This window comes from Lithobates pipiens, unplaced genomic scaffold (genome assembly GCF_037356315.1).
Source record: "Lithobates pipiens isolate NorthernLeopardFrog02 unplaced genomic scaffold, aLitPip1_a1.2 Scaffold_3, whole genome shotgun sequence".
In the NCBI taxonomy this organism is placed as follows: domain Eukaryota; kingdom Metazoa; phylum Chordata; class Amphibia; order Anura; family Ranidae; genus Lithobates; species Lithobates pipiens.
The window spans coordinates 280,992,538-281,015,308 of NW_027507790.1; the positions used below are offsets into that span (position 1 = coordinate 280,992,538).

The following is a 22,771-nucleotide window of genomic DNA, read 5'->3' on the forward strand; positions in this document are numbered from 1 at the left end:
ATCGGATTTTGTTGTCGGAAATATTTAGACCCGGCTCTCAAATGTTTTGTGTCGGAAATTCCGACGGAAAAAGTCAGATGGAGCCCACACGCGATCGGATTTTCCGGCAACAAGATCCGATCGCACATTTTCCGTCGGAAAGTCCGACTGTGTGTACAGGGCATAAGTCTAAAATAGGGTATATAATAGAAAAAGAAAGGTTATTAAATAAAAATAAATAACATATTGATGAAGGGGGATGGAGAAACAAGGGAAACAAAAAAACACATAAACAGTTTGAAGTTTTTCTGTCTTCCAGTTATATAAATATATGAAACAAGTACAAAATCCATTTAAGACGGCAGACAGAATGACCTTCTTTGATGACAACGGCAAATTTCCTTTCCACTGCCAAATAGCTAATTGGAGGTCTTCTTTGGACTTCCTGACCAAAGGATCTACTGACGTTGGTTTGTACACACCATGGGCTAAAGAGGAAGACCAAATTCACATTGACCTCAAAAATATAACATGGAGCCAAGGCAAAAATACGGTAAGGAAGAGCACACGGGGCTCTCACTTTTCATTGCATTGGCAACCAATTTTACAATTTTTACAACAGATGCAGTCTGCGGCCCGTCCATTAGGGGCACCTGGGTGCCACCCCCTCTATCCATGCCACCCCCTATATGAATAATGGATGGATGAATCTATCCATGGCTGCCGTGGCCAACCCCTATACATGTGTCCGGCCCCTTTCAGGACGCTGGGCGCCTTAATTACCACAGCGGGGGTGTTTTTTTTTAAGCACCTGATTAGAGCCAAAGGCTATAATAGGCTTTCAAAATAGGGATGGCTCAGAGCATTGCACCATGAGCCCACCCAGTTGAGTGATAATAGCGTATGAATATTCACTATTGTCACACTGATCCTCAATCTGGCCAATCAGAAGCAGGTCCCGAGACCCGCTTTCCGATTGGCCGCCAACGAGGAGGGAGGAAACGGAAGCTACCGCAATGCCCATGGAGTACAGGAGAAGGGAAAACCGCCGTTGCTGCCAAGGAGCAAGGGAAGCCACCGGTGCCCACCATAGATGGGTACATTCTTCAGACCCAGCTGATCGGGGGGGTGGCACTGTTTTCAGTGACACCACTGAACAGATGTGTAACAATTATAGTCAAGCAATGACATTTCTTATTGTTACCCATGAACTTTTTGGCTTCAAATATTATATTAGTCTTATCTGCCCTTCACATATTGGTATAAATAACACAGAAATTAAACAGGAAAGTGAAATATTTTTAGGGATCATTTCTTATGACGCGTACACGCGACCGGTTTCGCCGTAGGAATAAACTCAGAAGGTTTCTCCGACGGAATTCTGCTCAAGCGGTCTTGCCTACACACGGTCACACCAAAGTCCGACCGTCAAGGACACGGTGACGTACAACACGTACGACGGGACTAGAAAAAAGAAGTTCAATAGCCAGTAGCCAATAGCTTCCATCTCATACTTGCTTCAGAGCATACGTCGTTTTTTGGTCCGTCGGGAATAGCATACAGACGAGCGCTTTTCCCGATAGGAATTGGTTCCATCGGAAATATTTAGAACAAGTTCCATTTCTAGGTCCGTCAGAATTTTCGAAAAAAAAAAAAGTCAGATGAGGCATACAATTGGAATAGACGATGAAAAGCTTCCATCTAACTTTTTCTGCCAGCCGTGTGTACGCGGCATTACTCATACTTCTGGACTTTGGGCTTCTCTATGGGCAATGACTAAGGATGAGCCAAACACCCCCCAGTTCGGTTCACACCAGAACCTGCGAACAGACCTAAACTTTGTGTGAACTTTAGAACCCTATTAAAGTCTATGGGACTCGAACATTCAAAATCAAAAGTGCTAATTTTAAAGGCTAATATGCAAGTTATTGTCCTAAAAAGGGTTTGGGGACCCGGGTCCTGCCCCAGGGGACATGTATCAATGCAATAAAAGTTTTAAAAATTGAAGTTTTTTCAGGAGCAGTGATTTTAATAATGCTTAAAGTGAAACAATGAAAGTGTAATATTCCTTTAAATTTCGTACCTGGGGGGTATCTATGTAACATTCCGCATTGTCACTTGCCACGTCACATGCCACACATTACGTATTGTCACTTGCCACACGTTGCAGATTGTCACTTGCCACGTCGCCTGCCACACATTGCGGATTGTCACTTGTCACAATTTTTTTACACTTTCTTTGTGAAAGGGTAGGGGTACTTTTGGACCCCTTTATCATTTCAAACAGGGGGGGCCGGGATCAGGGGTCCCCTTGTTAAAGGGGGCTTCCAGATTCTGATAAGCCCAACGCCCGCAGACCCCCACAACCACCAGGGTTGTGGGGATGAGGCCCTTGTCCCCATCAACATGGGGATATGGTGATTTGAGGGGTCACAGATCTCCAAAGCATCCTCCCAATGTTGTGGCCTGGTACAGTTTAGGAGGGCTGCCAGGTTGTGTGCTCGGATAAAGGGTCTGGTATGGATTTTTGGTGGGAACTCCACACCATACCAGACCTGAAGGGCCTGGTAATTGAATTTGGGGGGAACCCCCACCCCACCCCAAACACTTTATATGACAATAACTTCCATGCAAGCCTTTAAAATTAGTACTTTATATTTCTCCCATAGATTTTTACAGGGTGTCCCATGGCTTTTCAAATTTGCTGCGAACACTCCAAATTGTTCGCTGTTCAGCGAACAGGCGAACAGGCAATGTTTGAGTCGAAACATGAGTTTGACTCAAACTTGAAGCTCATCCATAGCAATGACTTCTGTCCCTCAGGTTAAAATGATTTCAAGTGTATGTAAACCGACTGAATCTCTCTTATGTCCTCCTGTTTGCTCTGTTAAGAATACCATCAAAATAATTTTGTTATACCTATTCAAAAAAAATTCAAAAAAATAATAGATTGGGCAAGGCTGACGGCTGACGCCATATAGTCTGCAAAAATATTTAGCGCATGTAAACCCCAAATCTTTTTTTTTTTGTTTTCAGTATGTTAGGCATCATGTCTTGCTGTATTCAGTTTTCTTAAGAAATTCATTTTTTTGCAAATCCTTTGGAGTTTCTTACCCAGAGATTACACCAGTAGCAGCCCTTCCTGTAGCAGGCTGACAATGCTAAACAACTGCCCCAATATTAGCAGTAGCATTATCAGCCTGCCATGAGTCCTCCTCCAATGCAAGGCAGTGGCTTAGCGTTGTCAGCCGACCATCAGTCCTCCTCCAATGTCAGGCAGTGGCTTAGCGTTGTCAGCCCACCATCAGTCCTCCTCCAATGCCAGGCAGTGGCTTAGCGTTGTCAGCCTGCCATGAGTCCTCCTCCAATGCCAGGCAGTGGCTTAGCGTTGTCAGCCCACCATCAGTCCTCCTCCAATGTCAGGCAGTGGCTTAGTGTTGTCAGCCCACCATCAGTCCTCCTCAAATGCCAGGCAGTGGCTTAGCGTTGTCAGTCTGCCATGAGTCCTCCTCCAATGTCAGGCAGTGGCTTAGCGTTGTCATCCTGCCATGAGTCCTCCTCAAATGTCAGGCAGTGGCTTAGAGTTGTCAGCCTGCCATGAGTTTTCCTCCAATGTAACACAGTGGCTTAGCATTGTCAGCCTGCCATGAGTCCTCCTTCAATATCAGGCAGTGGCGTAGTGTTGTCAGCCTGCCATGAGTCCTCCTCCAATGTCAGGCAGCGGCTAATCGTTGTCAGCCTGCCATGAGTCCTCCTCCAATGTCAGGCAGTGGCTTAGCGTTGTCAGCCTACCATAAGTCCTCCTCCAATGCCAGGCAGTGGCTTAGCATTGTCAGCCTGCCATGAGTCCTCCTCCAATGACAGGCAGTGGTTTAGCTTTGTCAGCCTGCCATAAGTCCTCCTCCAATGCCAGGCAGTGGCTTAGCATTGTCAGCCTGCCATAAATCTTCCTCCAATGCCAGGCAGTGGCTTAGCATTGTCAGCCTGCCATGAGTCCTCCTCCAATGTCAGGCAGTGGCTTAGCGTTGTCAACCTGCCATGAGTTATCCTCAAATGTCAGGCAGTGGCTTAGCCCTTGTACACACGGTCGGAGAATCTGTCAGAATGTGTCCTATCGGACCGTGTTGTCGGATAATCTGACTGTGTGTGGTATGCATCGGACTGATTCCGTCGGAATATCCGTCGGGCCCAATTTTCCAACATGTTGGAAATATTTTCCGACCAACTGGTTCGATCGGACATACTCCGATCATGTGTAGAGAATTCAGATCGAACCAAGTGCCACGCATGCTCAGATCAAATTCCTAGACCAAAGCTATTGGCTACTAACCTGAACGTAGTCCCATCATAACGAAACAACGTCATCACGTTCTGAATGATCCGACAACTTGGCCCGACTGTGTGTATGCAACAGTTTCGGACACAATCCGTCGGACACAATCCGTCGGACAAAATCAGACGGATTTGGTTGGCAGAATGTCCGACCGTGTGTACAGGGGCTTAGAGTTGTCAGCCTGCCATGAATCTTTCTCCAATGTAAGACAGTGGCTTAGCATTGTCAGCCTGCCATGAGTCCTCCTCCAATGTCAGGCAGTGGCGTAGTGTTGTCAGCCTACCATAAGTCCTCCTCCAATGCCAGGCAGTGGCTTAGCATTGTCATCCTGCCATGAGTCATCCTAAAATGACAGGCAGTGGTTTAGCATTGTCAGCCTGCCATAAGTCCTCCTCCAATGCCAGGCAGTGGCTTAGCATTGTCAGTCTGCCATGAGTCCTCCTCCAATGTCAGGCAGTGGTTTAGCATTGTCAGCCTACCATGAGTCCTCCTCCAATGTCAGGCAGTGGCTTAGCGTTGTCAACCTGAAATAAGAAGTGTTGTTCCTGGCCTGATCTCTAGACTGTACACAGTGAGGCATGTTGGCACCAAAAAATAGAATTTGGGTTTGCATGCACTTTTACTCACTTCCACCCCGAGAAGGATTTACCCCCTAAATAACCAGGCCATTTTTTACGATACAGCTCTGCGTCGTTTTAACTGTCAATTGCGCGGTCAGGCAATGCTGTACAAAAAAAACAACATTGCCATTCTTTTTTTCCCCACAAACAGAGCTTTCTTTTGGTGATATGTGATCACCTCTGCTTTTTTTTGTTTTGTTTTTTGCGCTATAAACAAAAAAAACACATTTTTTTTTACTTTTTGCTATAATAAATATCCCAAAAAATCAGTTTAGGCTGATATGTATTCTGCTACATATTTTTCGTAAAAAAAACAAAAAAACAAAGGCAATAAGCGAATATTGATTGGTTTGCGTTAAAGTTATATAGTTATAAAGTTCTACAAAATAGGGGGTATATTTATGGCATTTTTATTAGAAATTTTTGTTTTTACTAGTGATGGCGGTGATCAGCAATTTTTTGTGGGGACTGCGACTTTGCAGTGGACAGATCGGAACACTTTTGACACTTTTTTGGGACCATTGACATTTATACAGCAATTTATACAGGGAAGGGGTTAACACTAGGGGGCGAGAAAAGGGTTAAGTGTGTCCTAGGGAGTGATTCTAACTGTGGGGGGGTGGGACTGACTGGGAGTACAGACAGATCGCTGTTCCTGATCACTAGGAACAGAAAATCTCTCTCTACTCCCCTGTCAGAACGGGGATCTGTTTTTTACACTGACAGATCCCCGTTCTGCCTCTGTGGAGCAATCACGGGTCGCCGGCGGACATCGCGTGCCGCCGGCCACATGCATCGGCTCTGGCAATGCGTCACGGGTGCACCTCCTATAGCACTTAAAGCGACCGACGTAAACCGACAGTGACTGGACAGCCGTGCCAACCTGCTACCATATAATGACGGCGTCTGGTTGACAATCGGGTAATGTCCAATGGAAGCAATGGTTAAGAAAATACAGTAATATTTTGAGACACACCACTTGCCGACCACCTACAGCATATATACTGCGACAGGTCAGCTCTATTGCGCAAAATCACGTAACTGTACGTGATTTTGTTGAATAGCCACTGGGGGGCCCGTATGCGCAGCCGGAGCTGCGATCATGCTCTGATTGGCCACAGGGGGAGCCAGTCATCGGGCCCGGCCGAAGCAATGTCCGCTGGCTACCTACGATCGCTCCCGACAGAGATATAACATTTTATTTGTGTACAGCGTCGCACGGCCGTGCAACCGGAAGTTAAAGTAACGCAGTGCCATATCACAAAAAATGGTCTGGTCAGGAAGGGGGTAAAATCTTCCGGGGCTGAAGTAGTTTTTAATCTCTAATGTTATTTCACACAAGTGGACTTAATTTTTTATTTATTTTTTCACTTCCTTTTAGAAGCTGGAATCTCGATGTGTGGATGTTTGTTCGCCCGGATACAGAAAAAAGCCAGGATCTTCAATTCACTCTTGCTGCTATGGCTGTGTCCAATGTTCAGAAGGACAGATATCTAATAAGACAGGTATACCTTATTTATTTTATATACAGTTTTATTTATTAATGTTTTCTAATTTTACACTCTAGTGGTGCAAGAAATAACCATAATTTATGAGGGAGTAATAATACATGTAGCCTACAAGTTTTCAGACTGATGATGAATATAAGTCTCCCTGGAAGTTGGCCTTGTGTAGTGTGTTCCGACGTGGTGATAGAGAGAGAGAGATAGACAGTGTCACTTCATTTCATTTGAGTTAGATAGAGCAGGCAGGAGGCTAGTCAGTTCGCTGCAGTCAGTGTATTGTGTATATATATATGCATCCTAGGTGTTGTTGTGTGTGTGTATATATATATATATATATATATATATATATATACACTGTATTCAGTTTAGCTAGATTTGTTCCTGTGTACTGTGTCCTTTGCACAGTGTGCACTTAAAGCTACCCCACTTGCTGGTGTTCTGCTGATCCTATCCCCAGGCAGCTGTAGCAATTACAGTTGATGTATTGCGTCATCTGCACAGTGTTCACCTAAAGCTACCCCAATTGCCGGTGTTCTGCTGATCCTATTCGCAGGCAGCTGTTGCAAATACAGTTGGTGCATTGTGTCATCTGCACAGTGTGCACCTTAAGCTACCCCAATTGCTGGTGTTCTGCTGATCCTATCCACAGGCTGCTGTAGTAATTACAGTCAGTGTATTATGTCATCTGCACAGTGTGCACCTAAAGCTACCCCAATTTCTGGTGTTCTCATACTAATAATACTACAGGAAGGCAGTTGTTTCTGCTAGCTGCAGTATAATCAGTATATACGTCCCAGCTTTTTGCAGCTACATCTCCCTGCAGGCCATTAGTATGTCTGTAAGTCCAACAAGGAGAGGCAGACAATCACAAGCCAATAAAAGAGGGCAAGCAGGCTCTGTGTCTAGAGGCAACAGTGCTGGTCGTGGACACAGTGCATCCTCATCAGCACGTGGCCATGGGACACGCTTGTCCTTTTTTTCAGCAGCTGGCCGTGTTGAGCCGCAACATGCTGAAGACTTGGTAGAGTGGATGACCAAGCCGTCCTCATGCTCCCCATCCTCCTCATCCTCTCTCACCCAGGCTCAGGGTACTTTGTCTGGCAAAGCAGCCGGCAATGCAGCTTCTTCCCTTGGCTCAATGGCATCAGTCACTCCTTTCCTAGCCCCAGCATGTCCTCCTGAGGAGTCCCCCAAACTTTTTGAGCACAGTGTTGGGTACATGCTCCAGGAGGATGCCCAGAGATTTGAAGGCTCTGATGATGATACTAGAGGAAGGCAGTAACTTGAGCCCAGAGAGAGGGGATGCCCAAGAAGGACAGTAATCTGGCAGTCATGTTCCCCCAGCTGCAACATACTGCCAGGTTTGCTCCAGTGATGATGAGGGAGGGGATGATGAGGTCACTGACTCCACATGGGTGCCTGAAAGGAGAGAGGTGGAGGAGGCACATCTCCAACGAGGAAGGATGCCCTCCAGGGGCCAGCTTAAGGGCACACCCTCTGCCTATTGATGCCATGCCAGCTTAAGCCAGGAATGGCGGTTTGTGACAATGGCACCAACCTCCTCTCCGCCCTCCGACAGGGACAACTGACCCATGTGCCCTGTTTGGCTCACATCCTTAACTTGGTGGTGCAGTGGTTCTTGGGCAGTTACAGGGGCTTACAGGTTGTCCTGAGGCAGTCCAGGAAAGTCTGTGTGCATTTCTGCTGGTCATATAATGCCAGTGCTCAGCTGGCTGACCTCCAAAAGGAATTTAACCTGCCCAAGAACCACCTAATCTGTGACATGTCCATCATGTGGAATTCAACGCTAACCATGCTGCAGCGGCTGCACATGCTGCAGCGGCTGCACATGCAGCAGAGGGCCATCAATGAGTACCTGTGTGATTACGGCACCAGGACAGGGTCAGGGGAGCATGGTTTTTTCCCCACATCAGTGGTGCATGATCAGGGAAGCATGCACTGTCCTGTCACCATTTGAGGAGGCCACGAGGATGGTGAGCAGTGACAGTGCATGCATCAGTGACACTGTCCCTCCTGTCCACCTGTTGAAGCACACGCTGCGTGAAATAATGGACAGGGCACTTGAGGCAGAACAGAGGCAGGAAGAGGAGGACTTCCTTACCTCTGAAGGCCCCCTTTATCCAGACAGTGTTCCTCACACAGGAAGAGGAGGAGGAGGAGGATTGTGTCAGCATGGAGGTGGAGCCTGGCACTCAGAATCAGCAGCAGTCTTTTTGGGATCATTTACAGTCCCAAGAAACCTGTGGACTTGAACGTGGCTGGGAGGAGGTGGCTGTGGATCATGTCCTCCTTAGTGACCCAGAGCACTCCGACCCGTATGCCTCAGCTAACCTACACTGCATGGCCTCCCTGATCCTGCGAAGCCTGTGGAAGGATCCTCGTATTCGTCGGATCAAGGAGCGGGATCATTACTGGCTGGCCACCCTCCTTGATCTACGTTACAAGGGCAAGGTTGCGGACCTTATCTTGCTGTTTCAGAGGGAGCAGAGGATGAAACATCTTTGGGAGGCCTTGCATAAAGGTCTGTGCAATGCATTCCCAGAGACTGGGAGGTTACAAATTCCTGGTCCTGGACAACATGTTGCTGAGGCTTCGGTCAGTCACAGAAGGAACGGTGGAGAAGGTGGCTGTCTGACCGATGCGTTCAGACAATATTTTAGTCCGCAGCCCCAAGGTATGATTGGTTCCAGCAACCATCGCCAGCATCTAAATTACATGGTGCAAGAATACCTAGGGGCAAGATCAGACTTGGACACCTTTCCCACAGAAAATCCTCTGCGTTGCTGGGTCTTGAGGATGGATCCCTGGCCAGAGCTTGCACAGTATGGAATTGAACTACTGGCCTGTCCTGCATCCAGCGTTCTTTCGGAACGCACATTCGGCTTGTAATCAGGAGAAGGGTTTGAGTTGATGGTCTTGGTACAATTGGTGAAGATTATGAATACCTTTGAGGGACCAGAGGGAAGTTGGTAGATCAGGAGTTAGATGAGAAAGTGTCTCTAAAGGGATACTAAAGGAAGGTACTTCGGGTAGACGGTCAACTAGTCTACGCCAGGCAAGAGCCGACGCCTTTAGTGTTGGGGATATGAAAGTCGGGATGGAAGTGCCCAGAGGCACACTGAGAAGCCAGGATTTTAAATCAGATTTGGTAAATGTTTGTCGTTCTATCTGGGCCCAAGGAGTTAATGAGTGTGGGCAGAACCAGTGAGGAAGTTGGGCTAGAATGGCTGCTGAGTGGTAGTCTTTGAAATCTATGGAGCCTATTCTGCCCACTGTTTTGTGCTTAATGAGATTCGAGTGTGCACATCAGGGTTTTTTCCCCTTCCAGAGGTATTTATTGTACATGGTTTGTAAGGAACGGAAGAACGTAGTAGGGAGAGGAATAGGAAGTGTTCGGAAATAATAGAGGATTTGGGGAAGGCAAATCATTTTAAAGGCGGCGAGTTTTCCGGTCCAGGAAAGTTCATGTTTTGCTAACTTCTGCGATTTTTGTTGGATATCGTGTAACAGTTGAGGGAAATTGACCGCATATAAATGTTTTAGGGATTTTGGTAGTTGAATGCCAAGATACGGGATGTGGGTAGTTGCCCATTTAAATGGATATTGCATTTGGAGGAGATTCTTTGTGGTGGCATCAATATGAATATCCAGTATAAGGGATTTGGACTCGTTTACTTTGTAGAAGGAGACCCAACTAAACCATTTAAGTAATCTTTGTACCTCAGCCAGGGAAGAAGTCGGATTCGTAAGACTCAAGATGACATCATCTGCAAACAGACAAATTTTATGGGAGGTTGTGCCAATCGTTATTCCGGAGATAGTAGGGAGAGATCGAATATGTTCAGCCAGGGTTTCCATAACTAAGTATAAAATAAGGGGTGACAGGGGGCATCCCTGGCGGGTACCATTAATGATGGGAAATGGGCGGGATAGCATTCCTTCCGGAAAGACTTGTGCTGTACAATGCCATGATGCCATTCAATATATGCCCTGTAAAACCAATTTTTTTTCAAAACTGAGGTAAGAAGGGCTAGTGAACTCTATCGGACGCCTTCTCTGCATCTAAAGAGAGAAGCAGAGAAGGCGTTCCGGTTGATTCTGCTTGGTGGATTAAGTTGAGCATTCTTCTGGAGGCATCAGGGGCTTGTCTCCCCTTGGTGAATCCCATCTGATCTTGGTGTATGAGTGTGGGCATGATGTGAATTAATCTGTGGGCTATGGTTTTGGCATAAATTTTCAGATCTTGATTTAGTAATGAGATTGGGCGGAAGTTTTGGGGGACATTCGGTTCTTTCCCTGGCTTAGGTATTGTTATCACAAATGCTTTTAAGTATTCCTTATTAAAAGAAGAAGAGGAGGCAATGTTGTTAAAGAGTTCAGTCAAGTGGGGGACTAGAATTGAAGCAAATTGTTTAAAGTATTCGCCAGTTAGTCCGTCTGGGCCTGGAGATTTGCCATTTGGTAGTGTGTTAATAGTATCCAAAATTTCTTTTTCGGTGAATGGGGCGTTGAGATCGGTCAATAGTTCGGCAGTCAATGTGGGGAGGTTCAGGTTTTGAAGGAAATTGTCAATCATGGTTTGCGAGGGTTGTGGGATGAAGGGGTCTTGTGCAAGGTTATACAGGTCGCTATAGTAGGAACTAAAAGCGTCAGCAATGTCTTGGGGGTCGCTAAGGGTAGTTTTGGTGTGAGGGTGGGTCAGTTGGGAAATTTTGGTCTTAAGATGTCTTCCCTTTATGTGTTGCGCTAATTTCTTGCCTACCTTATTAGAAGTAGAGTACGTAGTTGCTTTCACTTTCCTCTGGAGGTATTCATAAGAGTGAAGCAGAAAGGTTCTAAGTTGCTGTCGTAGGGTCAATAATTGGTCCGTCAATATGTAGCTAGGGTTGGACTTATGTTTCAGTTCCAATGCAGTAATTTGGGCTGTTAAGCCGTCAAAACGTTGCGTCCTCTTTTTTTTGTGGTGAGAGCCCAATTTTATAAGTACCCCTCTCATGTACCGTATATACTCGAGTATAGGCCGACCCGAATATAAGCCGAGGCCCCCAATTTACCCCCAAAAAACTGGAAAACTTATTGACTCGTGTATAAGCCGAGGGTGAGACATGGCTGTCCATCCCTGTGTGTCCGTCCATCCCTGTGTGTGTGTCCGTCCATCCATCCCTGTGTGTGTGTCCATCCATCCATCCATCCATCCATCCCTGTGTGTCCGTCCATCCATCCCTGTGTGTGTATCCATCCATCCCTGTGTGTGTGTGTGTGTGTGTGTGTGTGTGTGTGTGTGTGTGTGTGTATTCATCCATCCATCCATCCCTGTGTGTGTGTGTGTGTGTGTGTGTGTGTATCCATCCATCCATCCATCCATCCCTGTGTGTGTGTGTGTGTGTGTGTGTGTGTGTGTGTGTGTGTGTGTGTGTGTGTGTGTGTGTCCGTGCAGCCTTGTGTGTGTGTCCAGCCTACCTGTGTCCCAAGCCTCCGTCCCGAGCCGCCGTCGTCCCGAGCCTCCTCTGTCCCGTGCCTCCTCTGTCCCGTGCCTTCCGGTGTCCCGTGCCTTCCGGTGTCCCGTGCCTCCTCTGTCCCGTGCCTCCTCCGTCCCGTGCCTCCTCCGTCCCGTGTCGTGCCGATGGATCGCCGCTCTTCTCGGCGGCCATTCTACGATTCAAAAGCTGCGCCTCCGTCCTCCGCCTGTGATAGGCGGAACACTCAATTTCCCAGCAGCCTGTGTTCCGCCTATCACGGACATCCTCTCATACTCGTCCGTAGTATGAGAATGAACGGATGTCCGTGATAGGCGGAACACTGACTGCTGGGAAATTCAGTGTTCCGCCTATCACAGGCGGAGGCGGAGAAGGAGGCGCGGCTTTTGAATTTTAATGTCCGCCGTCTGTCTGCTCAATACGCTGATCGAGCAGTCAGACAGCGGTGACTCGAGTATAAGCCGAGGGGGCACTTTCAGCCTCAAAAAAGAGGCTGAAAATCTCGGCTTATACTCGAGTATATATGGTATGCTTTATGGGCACTCCACACCACACCTGGGTCAGACACAGTGCCCTTGTTGAACTGGAAGTAATCAGTGATATGGGTCGAAATTTCTGATGCATATTGATCGTTTTGGAGGAGGTAGTTGTTTGCTCTCCAAAGGTGAGCAGTGGGGATGGAGTGAGAAGTCTCAATAGAGATAGAGATAGGGGCGTGGTCTGACCAAGTCGTGGTGTGGATTACGAAATTAACAATTTTTTGTAAGGTCCACTTATCAGATAAAAAGAGATCTATTCTCGAGTAAGAGCGGTGTCTGGCAGAGAAGAATGTAAAGTCCCGTTCAGAGTCATGATGGCAGCGCCAGACATCATAAAGGTCTTGAGAGGAAATGAAGTGTTTTAGAGGTGATCCAAGCCTAGTAGCAGTAGATCTGGAGTCCATCAGTGGATCTGGAGTCAAGTTAAAGTCCCCACACATTATGAATTGGTGATTCTGAGCAGGTTTTGCGATTCGGAGTACGTTGTGTAAGAATCACAACTGATGGGAGTTAGGGGTGTAAACATTAAGGAGCGTATAGGTCGTTCGGTTGATGTTACAGGTAAGGATGAGGTATCTGCCATCTGGGTCCGATGTGGCTTTCAGAAGTTGGAAGTCAACTGTGTGTTTGACAGCAATCATAACTCCTCTAAATTTGGTGGCATCAGTGGCATGAAAGACATGAGGGAATAAGTGTTTTTTACAGAGTGGGGTATCCACTGTCAGTAGGTGGGTTTCTTGTACGCAGATAATGTCACTACGGAGGTCAGAGGTAGTTCTCCACAGGGAGTGGCGTTTGGCCGGATGGTTTAAACCATTGGCGTTAAGCGACACAATGGTGAGAGGCATCGTGGGTATGAGATGGTGGGCGGGTAATGGAATAGGATAGTGGAATCACTCACGTTTAGGTGGGTTCTTCAAAGATCGAGTGCTGTGAGGGTCCAGGCAGAGTAGTTGACTGTCCAAGGAGACAGAAGTGTGAGTGATCTCTAAGCTGTGGATAGAGCAATACTGTGCAGGTTATATACAAAAGGAACAGAAAAAAAAGGCAGAGAGTAAGATGTGGCGATACTAGTAGGACTTAATGATACAATTATTTATTTGTCCTCTAGACGTCTCGGGATTGGGAGAGTTGTATAACCATGCGATGGAACTAGTAAGAAAGAAAAAAAAAGAAAAAAATAAAAAGAGGAAAAGGCAACCGGTTGGAGGGGTGCAAGTAGCACTAAACAAAGCCTCCAGACAGGGGTAAAACAGTTCGGATATCTAGGAACGAAGGGTGAAGTGTCGGCGGATCAAAGCTCTCGGGAGCTAGTACATCGTAAAATGGCCAGATAGTAGTAGGTGAGGCGGCATTTAGGATTTGTTGAAATCGAGGTTTCTATTGGACACAGGTGGAGCCCTGTGGTGGTTGGTCGAGGCGGGGGGTTCAGTCATGACACCCCAGGAGTGGAGGAGATTTAGGCCCTTGTCCAGCGCACCGATCACATGTGTGTGACCATTTTTAGCAATGAGGAGCGTAGCTGGAAAGCGCCATTTGTAGGTGATTTTGTGGTTTTGTAGCGACTTGGTGATTGGGTTGAGGTGTCTTCTCATTTGTAAGGTATATTTGGAAAGATCCGGAAACAATTGGATTCCTGTATACGGAGATGGTAGAGGAGATTTTTCTTTCATACCTAATAGTACCTAAATGGATCCGCATCAGCACGGCTCTAAGGACTGAGGCTGCTAAGCGGGGTGGCTTGGCTATTCTGTGGATGCGGTCAATGATCAAATCACGTGGGGGTATGTCTGGTAATATAACACGGATAAGCTCTTTGGCGTAGCGTGGTAAGTCAGTAGGGGGGACATTTTCAGGGACCCCTCGCAGCTTGAGGTTGTTCCTGTGAGATCTGTCCTCGAGGTCGGCCAGCTTGGCTTTCATCCAGGAGTGTTCTTCTTTAAGGTCCTCACAGGTATCAATTATGTCATTGACTGTAGTGGTACAGTCAGCTAATCCTAATTCTGTGTTGGTCACTCTGTCAGATAAGGAATGTAGATCAGATGTTATTCTAGAGAACATGGAGGAGAGATCAGTCATTAAGGAAGACTGGAGGGATAGGAGCATCTCCTTTAAGGTCGTGTCAAGCACTGACTGGCCCGCTTTGGGGAAGGCAGCCATGGAGGATTGCAGGGCCTGGTCAGAGAACAAGGGATCTGAAGCCTGGGTCTCGATTTGGGGGTGGAGATGCCACTGCGGCGGCATGTCTAGCCGCATTTTGGCTTTAGCTGGACTGTCCAGTAAGGGATCGGGTGCCTGGTCAAGGGAAGATGAGGAGAGGGTACCTGCGTCCACGATGTCCACCGATGGAGCGTCCTGTAGATCTGCATATGCCGCGCTTCGTGCGGCCCGGTCAGCGCCATTTTGACTAGTCGCCGGACGCTCCGCCGGCTTGTATGCAAACTCAGTGAGTTTCTCAGGTTTACGATCGGTGAGTCTCTTCCGAGATGAGCTCATCGTTTCCTCCGGTCGTTACCGAGTGGGATAGCCACGGATGGGTCAACGATGTCAGCCTGTGTCGTGAGGTGATAGCTCCCGGCTGACGAGCTGAGGAATTAGACGTCCATCTTCGTTCCCAGCTAGCCACGCCCCCCCCCCCAATTTCCAGAGGCATTTGAAACACCAAATGACTCTAACAGCTTGTAAACGTGTGTAAACACGGTAACTCGCATTTAGCCGCATTTTGTTAAATGTAAATGCGGCTAAATGCGGCATTTGAACGCGCCAAAAACTGAAGTTTTTAAATGTCGGTTACTATCTGTCAAGTTAAATCGTTCGGGAGAGTTTTTTAAAATGTCCCATGTACATTAATCCTTAGAGGCTGCCATTTTCTGGATGGACATTTTATGGTCACACAACCTGGTCACATTGCTATAATCTGTTTACATGGACTATAGACTGAAGGACTTATGAATAAATAGTTGTGGAACGAATCATCTGAGTTTCCATTATTTCTTAGGGGGTAAATTTGCTTTAATATACAAGTGCTTTGGATTACAAGCATGTTTCCAGAACGAATTATGCTCACATTCCAAGGTTTTACTGTATAAACACAAGATAATTGATTTTCTCCGAAGCTCTGACCCCGATGCTCATTGTGTTTGTATTGTTCTTCCTACAGACAGTGAAAACTGCATGAAATGTCCTGATGATGAATGGCCAAATGAGAAGAAGTATCGGTGTGTTCCAAAGTTTATGGAATTTCTCTCCTACACTGATGATCCCATTGTTGCAGTATTTTCAGCTGTCTCCATCCTCTGTTGTCTTCTGACTGGTTTAATATTGGGCATATTTATACTTCATCAGGACACCCCCATTGTTAAAGCTAATAACCGGGACCTGAGCTATCTTCTCCTGGTCTCCATCATGCTGAGCTTCCTCTGTGTCTTCTTGTTCCTCGGCCATCCAGTAGATGTGACCTGCATGCTGCGTGTGACCTCCTTTGGTGTCATCTTCTCAGTTGCCGTCTCTTCTCTACTTGCCAAAAGTATCATGGTGTGTATTGCTTTTCAAGCCACCAAACCTGGGAGTCCCTGGAGGAAATGGATGGGAGCCAAACTGCCCAATTCTATCATTTGTGTCTTCTCACTGGTTCAAGTCATAATCTGTGTCTCTTGGTTGTCTATTTCTCCTCCCTTCCAGGATCGGGACACTCACTCTTATCAGGGGAAGATCATCATTCAGTGTAGTGAGGGTTCAGTTATCGGCTTCTACTCAGTCCTGGGATATATGGGACTTCTGGCCGCTGTGAGTTTCATTATCGCTTTTTTAGCCAGGACATTACCGGACAGTTTTAATGAGGCCAAGTACATCACCTTCAGCATGCTGGTGTTCTGCAGTGTCTGGATTGCCATGATCCCGGCCTATCTGAGCACCAGAGGGAAGTACATGGTGGCTGTGGAGGTTTTTGCTATAATAGCATCAAGTTCTGGACTTCTTGGCTGTATATTTTTTCCAAAAAGTTATATAATTCTGTTCAGACCCGACCTGAATACAAAAACAGTTATCCGCTAATATGTATGGAGCAACACTGGATTACCAGTAGTTATAACATTATCTCTATCACTGTTAATATTAGTATTTTGCTGGTGTATTGAGAATGAACACTGCTTAATATAAACATTTAATACTTACCTCTCTGTTGGAAGGTGTGTTTTAATTTTTGCTCTGGACACCATTGGTATTGCACACTTTGGGTTTGTTGGAAACCTTGTCCCCTGCTGGGTGTAGTGGTTACTCCCACCGGCCATTACATCAATACAGAACAATGTAGTCACTTAGTGAGGAGGAACCACAGTGATCAGAGGAGGACAAAGTATCCAAATCATCCTAAAGTGTCCGATATCAGAGACACCCATCACTCTTCCAGAGAGGGAAGATTTTCCTCACCACCTTCCCGAAAGATTAATATATAAAACATGTTCTTTTATAAGCTGCTTGTAATGTATTTTTAGTGTCTGGGTCACTTTAATCACATATATGGCGGCAGGGCGGCTCTATTGTGTGAAACGACCTACCTGTACGTCGTTTCATGCAATTGATAGTATGGACTCAATTTCCGCCGGCCACCGGCGATCACTGCACAGAGAGACAGAACGGAATTTGTCTATGTAAACAAGGCGGATGCCTGTTTTGACAGGGGACAGCATGAAGATCTGCTGTTCCTAGTGATCAGGAATAGGGAAGAGCCGAACAACCCCCAATTTGGTTTGCATCAGCACATGCGAACAGACAATACATTTGTTCGAACATCTGAACACCATTAAAGTCTATGGGACTCGACCATTAAAAGGCTAAAGTGCTAATTTTAAAGTCTTATATGCAAGTTATTACCATAAAAAGTGTTTTGGGGCCTGGGTCCTGCCCCAGGGGACATGTATCAATGCAATTTTTTTTTTTTAAATGGCCCTTTTTTTCGGCAGCAGTGATTTTAATAATGCTTAAAGTGAAACGATAAAAGTGAAATATTCCTTTAAATTTCGTACCTGGGGATGTCTATAGTATGCCTGTAAAGTAGCGCTTGTTTCCCAGTGCTTAGAACTGTCCCTGCACAAAGTGTAATTTCTGAAGGGAAAAAAGTAATTAAAAAGTACTGAAATGAATGAATTGTCGGCTCCCCGTAATACAGAGAACAGTCATTGAAAGTCATTGAGAAAAAAAGAATGCGTGTGGGTCCCCCCAAATTCAATTACCAGGCTCTTCAGGTCTAGTATGCATTTTAAGGGGAACTCCATGCCAAATAAAAAAATGGCCTGGAGTTCCCCCCAAAAATCCATACCAGACCCTTTATCCGAGCATGCAACCCTGGCAGGCCGCAGGAAAAGAGGGGGGACGGAAGAGCCCCCCTCCTGAACCGTACCAGGCCACATGCCCTCAACATTGGGAGGGTGCTTTGGGGGAACCATGATGGGGACAAGGGCCTCATCCCCGCAACCCTTGCCCGGTGATTGTGGGAGTCTGCAGGCGGAGGGCTTAGCGGAATCTGGAAGCCCCCTTTAACAAGGGGACCCCCAGACCCTGGCGCCCCCGTTTGAAATGGTAACAGGTACATTATAAAGTAGGTTTCCATTACATCAGAGGGGGGCGGGTCACCTGCACGTCACTGGGGAAGCCTGGGTTTCCCCTTGGGTCAGAGGGGGATGGGGTCACGTGACGGGTGGCCCCGTCCTCAGCTAAGAGACCTGTCAGGCTGCTGGGATTCCCACAGTGTCTCCGGTGGAGACAGGTTGCACTGCGCTGGACATCATCGTTGGACCCTGGACCTGGAGAGGAGAGATCATCCATCGCTGTACCCTGGAGAGATGATCAGCCATCGCTGGATACCCAGAGTGGATTACCACCGCTGGAATCTTTTTTACTTTTTTTTATTTTTAATAAAGGACTTATCCCAATAGTGTCTTTGTGTTTTTTTTTTTTTTTTTTACAATTTTTTACACTTTCTTTGTGAAATGGTAGGGGTACAATGTACCATTACCATTTCAAACAGGGGGTGGGTTGGGATCTGGGGGTCCCCTTGTTAAAGGGGGCTTCCAGATTCCGATAAGCCCCCCGCCCGCAGACCCCCACAACCACCGGGCAAGGGTTGCATGGATGAGGCCCTTGTCCCCATCAACATGGGGGCAAGGTGCTTTGGGGGTCTACCCCAAAGTACCCTCCCAATGTTGAGGGCATGTGGCCTGGTATGGATCAGGAGGTGGGGGCTGCTCTCTCGTCCCCCCCCCCTCTTTTCCTGTGGCCTGCCAGGTTGTGTGCTCAGATAAAGGGTCTGGTATGGATTTTTGGGGGGAACTGCACGCCATTTTTTTAAAATTTCGCGTGGAGTTCCCCTTAAAATCCATACTAGACCTGAAGGGTCTGGTATGGATATTTGGAGGGAACCCCACGTCATTTTTTTTTAATTTGACGCAGGGTTCCTCTTAATATCCATACCAGAACTGAAGGGCCTGGTAGTTGAATTTGGGGGATCACCACCATTTTTTTTTTTATCAATGACTTTCAATGACTGTTCTCTGTATTACGGGGAGCCGACAATTCATTATAGCCACGAGTGCTTTTAAATTACTTTTTTTCCTGCAGAAATTACATTTTGTGCAGGGACAGTTCTAAGCACAGGAAACATACGAACCTTTACAAGCATACTATACACAGCCCCAGGTACAAAATTTAAAGGAATATTACACTTTTATTGTTTCACTTTAAGCATTATTAAAATCACTGCTCCCGAAAGAATGGCCGCTTTAAAAAAAAAATTGCATTGATACATGTCCCCTGGGGCAGGACCCGGGTCCCCAAACACTTTTTATGACAATACCATGCATTTAAGCCTTTAAAATTAGCAGTTTAGATTCCTCCCATAGACTTTTACAGGGTGTTCCGCGGCTTTTCGAATTTGCTGCGAACACCCCAAACTGTTCGCGGGTGAACAGCCAACGTTCACGTCGAATGTGACTTTGACTCGAACTCGAAGCTCATCCCTAATCAGGAACTCGCAAAAAAAAAAATTGCAGAGGTGATAAAATCCCACCAAAAGAAAACTCTGTGGGGGAAAAAAAAAGACATCAATTTTTGTTTGGGTATAATATCGCACGACCACGCAATTGTCAGTTAAAATGATGCAGTGCTGTATCGCAAAAAAATGGCATGGTCATTAAGGGGGTAAATCTCTCCAGGACTGAAGTGGTTAATTATATTGTATGTAGATGTATCCGGCTATATTAATAAATAAAATTTTTTGGTGTATTCAGATATCATTTTTTATATTAGTTAAGTTGATGAGAGCATGTTCACATTGTGATCAGTTGTGTTTTAAAATATATATTTTTTTATAGGAGCTAATCAGATAATCTTTCTTCTTGTGTGTGTATTTCTTTGTAAATTGAATGGGGGGGGGGGGGGGGGGGGGTAACAGGCTACATGCCCTCAACATGGGGAGGGTCCCCCCCAGAGAACCCTGTCCCAATGTTGATGGGAACAAGGGCCTCATCCCCACAACCCTTGCCAGCTGGTTGTGGGGGGCTTATTGGAATTTGGAAGCCCCCTTTAACAAGGGGACCCCCAGATCCCGGGCCCCCCTATGTGAATTGGTAGGGGTATATTGTACCCCTACCCATTCACCAAAAAAGCATCAAAAAGGTAAAAAAATGACAGTAGACAGTTTTTGACAATTCCTTTATTAAAAAAAAAAAAAAGTGTTCCGCAATGTAAATCCATCTTCTCTCACAGCGCAGACAGTCCAGAGAAAAAAAAAACTGCCTGCCTAATCTAGCACAGCATACACGGCCGCCATATAAGCAGCCTTACATAGTGTGGACCGTGAACTTAGTCCCCCTGAGCCATGATTGGCCAAAGGCACACTGCCTTTGGCAATTGATGGCTCTCTCAGTAGAGCACTCTGGGATTGACCAAAGCATGCAGGTCAGGTGCATGCTTTGGCCAATCATCAAACGGCAATGCGCTGCGATCTCGCAGTGCATTATAGGACGATCCACAGGTGCTTACATTTCCCACAAACACCCCATAATATTCGCTGTTTAGCGAACGGGCGAACACCCGATGTTCAAGCCGAACTTACGTTCGACTCGAACATCAAACTCATCCCTATATTACATACCCCCTGGAGACAGCTACCTACCTACCAACTACCTACCCATACTGAACACACAACACTCTTTCAACACTCACAACATTCTGTTGTTCCTAGGCTGTATTTCTTCTTTAACCGCTTTCTGGCCACACTATAGCCGAAAGAAGACTACAGCACGGCGGATTCACCACAAAATCACTTTTATCGGTGGCAGGAAAGGAGATGATCGCGTCTGCTCCCATGGTAGCCTGGATGACGAGTAAGGGGAAGGTGGTCCCCGGTCTGCTCCATAGCACTGACTGGTGGAAACTACGTCAAACGTCACTTCCACACAATGCTCTTAAAGGAGAATTGTTTTACTTATTTTTTTTCAAATTACATTTAAAAATAAATAAATAAATTATTGCATTTTAGTGTAAATATGAGGTGTGAGGGCTTTTTGACCCCAAGATCTCATATTTAAGAGGACCTGTCATAATTTTTTTCTATTACAAGGGATGTTTACATTCCTTGTAATAGGAATAAAAGTGACCCAATTTTTTTATTTTTAAAAGGACAGTTTAAAAAAAAAGTAAAATATATAATAATAAAAAAAAAGTAAAGTGCCCCGTCCTGACGAGCTCACGTGCAGAAGCGAACGCATACGTGAGTCGTGCCCACACATGAAAACGGTGTTCAAACCACACACGTGAGGTATCACCGCAATCATTAGAGCGAGGGCAATAATTCCAACCCTAGAACTCCTCTGTAACTCAAAACTGGTAACCCGTAGAATTTTTTTTCATTTCAATAGATTTTTATTGAAAGCTTATATACAGAAACAAAAGTATGTTTGCACAGTGCACAATTGTACCATAAAATACAATAGAGTACAGAATAGACAGAAAATAAACCCTGAGAGTTATTGAGCGAGGCTTATCTATATAAGCTATCGGGTGAAGACCAGGTAAATCTTAAATTCAAAAATTCTAACGAAACAACATCTCAATAGTTATAAAACCCTTGGTTCCGGAGAACCCATATATGAACTGGGAGGTCGAGCCTCCTGGGCCCAGCACCCCAAATGGGAACTTGCTGAGCTGAAAACCCTGAGACCCCACCCAACCCAGGATCCGGAACCTATGTAACAGCATCCTCTGGATTAAGTATCAGAAAATAAATGTCCCGAAATGAAGAACAATGAATTACCTTGGACTAAATATAACTAAACCATTTGAACCAGATAAGACTATGAACAATCAGCTTACAGATCTGAGGCTAGAGGTTTATGATCTGGGTGAAATAAAGTGGCCAATCCTATACAACCCTTTATCTAGCCACCAACGGAAGGCCATAATATCCTGCCCTGGAAGAAAGAGGGGATTCCTGAATATGTGGGAAAGTGGTTTCCAGTGTGAGGTAATAAATCGATTATTTTTCAAAGAGTCCCAAAGGGCGATGGAGTGGGAGAGAGTAGGTGCCATAACGGCCGGTCTGGACTTAGGCGCGCTCCATAGGAGGTAATCCAAAGTATGGTTAGGGACCGCTTGTCTCTCCATGTGAACCCAATCTGGCTGGGATGTTTTAAGGTATATAGTAGACAGTTGGGAGAGTAGCGCCGCCTGATAATAAGAAAGGATGTTTGGGACCCCTAGACCCCCTTGATTTTTATTACGGAAAAGTGTTTCTTTAGAGATTCTATGACCCTTGGAACCCCAAATAAATTTCATGATTCTGGACTGAAAACTACGAATGCGGTCCTTAGGTACAGGGATAGGTAATGACCGAAAGAGATACAAAATTCGTGGAAGAAGTGTCATTTTAACCGAATTTACTCTGCCCATCCAGGATAACTTAAGGGTATCCCAGAAGGCCAGATCTTCCTCTAGCTTTCGGAATGTCGGGAGGAAATTAGCTGAATACAATTTGGAGCTGTCAGGTGTATCCCTAAGTAAGGGAGAGTCGATTCTGACCAATCAAAGCGGAAGTTATGTTTAAGTTGTGAAACTAGTATAGATATTAAGCACTAAGGACTTGGCATAATTGACCCTTAACCCAGAGATACCGCCAAAATCATTAAGGAGTTTGCATATTACTGGGAGCGAGGTGGTGGGAGAGGAAATAAATAGCAGAACATCATCAGCAAATAGAGCACACGTGTGTATCTTCGATCCACATCTTATACCCTTAATGTCA

General features: G+C 46.0%; 1 pseudogene; it reads left to right on the plus strand.

The window, feature by feature from the left end:
• Positions 1–17,206, plus strand: part of LOC143941291 (vomeronasal type-2 receptor 26-like) — a 55,403-nt pseudogene extending 38,197 nt beyond the window's left edge.
• Positions 17,207–22,771: the final 5,565 nt, after the last annotated feature.